Genomic DNA, 3,441 nt, shown 5'->3' with positions numbered 1-3,441 from the left:
CTGTTCAGTGTGTGTGTGTGTGTGTGTGTGAGAGAGAGAGAGAGAGGGAGAGAGAGAGAGAGAGAGAGAGAGAGAGAGAGAGAGAGAGAGAGAGAGAGAGAGAGAGAGAGAGAGAGGAGACTGTAAAAACAAAACAAAAACATTTTTTATGTCAAGTTTTACACAAGTTATGGGTGTCTCTCAGCTGCACTATAATTTCAACAACTATTTTGCCCCCAATAAAGTTTTTATTTATTTTTATTTTTTTTACGTTTACTTAGAAGACAACAGTGTCAGTAAAGATGATATAGGCTACTTCAGATGAGATATGAGATGGGCTATGTGAACCAAATGTCTTTATAGTGTGTCATTTACAGTCAAGGTGGGATTTGTAGAAACCTTAGCAAAAAGGATGAGTCTGCCATTTTATTCCATGATTTTATGTCATTTCCACCACTGATGGCTACTTCACCACAGAATGAGATGTTAGAAAAATGACACTGTGGTGGAAATGTTCATGATTTAGAGAAAACAAAAACGACATTATTGTCTTGTGATGTATGTATATGCACTGTTGGACACTGACAAATTAAATAAAGAGAGAGTCGAGTTTTAGAGAGTCGAATCCATTTTGTGATCAAAAGAGATGAAATGTTTTGAAAAGAAAACAAAATGCACAAATACCGTCATCAAACTACTGCGTGGGTTTAGTGTAAATATTACAGTTCTCACAAATGTATGGCTTCTTCTTCTTATTAACATTATTAAATATTGTCCTGTGTTGTGATAGACAACTAAGGAATATGGTTGTTATCAACGATCAGCAGCTCCTTGAATTCCTTTACAGCGTGTGTTTGAAAGTTTTTGTTGGATGTGGGACTCTGACAAACAAGCTGCTGTTGTTAAGAAGATTATTGTGAGCATGAAACAGAAAAGCCTTTGTAAATGGACACGTCACGTGTGGCTTTGAAAAAGTGCCTTTTTCCCCCCATTGTGTAATGTTTTTCATGGAGGAAATATCTAATATATATCTGTCTATAATTTAAAAGTCTAAACCTTTGACAGGACAAAATACAGCACTGTTATAATGTAAAAGTTATGAATTTATGAGATTTAAATGAACTTAAATTACTGCTGATACATTTTAAGATGGAATAGAACAAACTAAATGTCTTCTTTTGTGGTTATGAGAAAACACTTAACTGTGATAGCGAGTCCAGGTCATTCACTTCAGTCCTGATGATGAACCTCTTTTAACTTTGTTCACAGCAGCATCACAACAGTCTAAAGTCTGAAAGTGTTGTAAAAGGTCTCATAACCCCATGAAGTCACGTAAGGACAGAGCTATTGCAACCTGGAATTAACAGAATTATCAGCTTTTCTGATTCTGTGCAACATTCACAGTAGGATTTACTGTTACTACGCAGGCAGTGGAGACTTACACTTATGTAAGTTAAAGGAATAGCTCACCTAGAATATAGAAATGCTCTGGGAATGATAATCCAGTCTACAGGTGCTGGTCATAAAATTAGAATATCATCAAAAAGTTGATTTATTTCAAGAATTCAACCTAACAGGTGAAACTAATATATTATATAGACTCATTACATGCAAAGTGGGATATTTCAAGCCTTTATTTGTTATAATTTTGATGATTATGGCTTACAGCTTATGAAACCCACGAAATCAAAATCCCAGAAAATTTGAATAGTACATGAAATCACACAGTAATTACACAGTAATACCATGGTCATTGAACCAGGTTTTGGTTCTTTTGGCAGTGTGGGCAGGTGCAAATCCTGCTGGAAAATGAAGTCAGCATCTCCATAAAGCTTGTCTGCTGAAGGAAGCATGAAGTGCTCTGGAAATGTCCTGGTAGACGGCTGCGTTGAGTGGACCAACACCAGCCGATGACATGGCTCCCCAAACCAACACAGACTGTGGAAACTTCACACTGGACTTCAAGCATCTTGGATTGTGTGCATCTCCATTCTTCCTCCAGACTCTGGGACCTTGGTTTCCAAATGAGATGCAAAATTTGCTCACTGCCAAAAGAACCAAAACCTGGTTCAATGACCATGGTATTACTGTGTAATTACTGTGTGATTTCATGTAATATTCAAATTTTCTGGGATTTTGATTCTGTGGGTTTCATAAGCTGTAAGCCATAATCATCAAAATTATAACAAATAAAGGCTTGAAATATCTCACTTTGCATGTGATGAGTCTATATAATATATTAGTTTCACCTGTTAAGTTGAATTCTTGAAATAAATCAATTTGTTGATGATATTCTTATTTTATGACCAGCACCTGTAACTTAAGAAGATATGTGTTTGTGTGTTATAAAACATCATACTGTTAAAAGTTTTATAATGCTAAGCTTATACTAAGTTTTATAATGTATTAAAACTGTTGAGATGATACGTGAAGGTTTTTATGCATTATAATGCCTTTAGAACACCCTTATAATGCATTAAAAAGGTTTCATAGAAAGTGAAATTAAAGCAGTTTAGCATAAGGCTGTAACAACAAAATGTGAAAAATTAAGGGGTCTGAATACTTTTGCAGGGCACTCTACAAAGTTCAAAATTAAGAAGAAAGTATAGTTCCATTTTGTTATCTGTGTATCACACAGTGCTGCTCAAAAGTTTACACACCCCTTGCAGAATCTATGAAATTGTGAATAATTTTAACATAAAAGGATTATTTTTTATTTAGTACTGTCCTGAATAAGATATTTTACATAAAAGATGTTTAGTGCACAAGACAACAACCACAAAAAAAAGCTGAATTTATCAAATTTACCCTGTTCAAAAGTTTATGTACCCTTGATTCTTGATACTGTGTCGTTACCTGGATGATACACAGCTGTTTTTTTGTTATGTGATGGTTGTTCTTGAGTCCCTTGTTTGTCCTGAGAATTTAAACTGCCCAATATTCTTCAGAAAAATCCCCTGAGGACAACTGAGGGACTCAAACACCTGCACTTTTGAACAGGATGAAAATGTCCAAATATTTCTTGTGAATGTTTTCAGAATCACGGAATCTTTTTTTAATAGTTGTGTTTGAGTCCCTCACTTGTCATCAGTGTGAAAAGATGGATCTCAGAATCATACAGTCACTGCTGGAAAGGGTTCAAATTTGCAAAAGATGCTGGAAAACTGAAGAATTTTCGGGACCTGGAGGACTTTTCAGAAGAACATTGGGTTTAACTGCTCAGGACAAACAAGGGACTCAAGAACAACCATCATGGATCATCCAGGTAAGGACACACGGTAATAAGAATCAAGGGTACATCAACTTTTGAACAGAGTCAATTTTATAAATTCAGCCATTTTTTTGTCTTGTGGATTATATGTAAACATCTTTTAAGTAAATTATCTTATTGAGTATAAATCCATTATTTTGTAAAAATTAACATTTTCTTTTAGAAAATTACTTTAGATAAATACTTTCAAG

This window comes from Leuciscus leuciscus (assembly GCF_965113295.1).
Source record: "Leuciscus leuciscus genome assembly, chromosome: 5".
Classification (NCBI taxonomy): domain Eukaryota; kingdom Metazoa; phylum Chordata; class Actinopteri; order Cypriniformes; family Leuciscidae; genus Leuciscus; species Leuciscus leuciscus.
The sequence above is the reverse complement of the archived record's forward strand: the minus strand, read 5'-3'. Positions refer to the sequence as shown.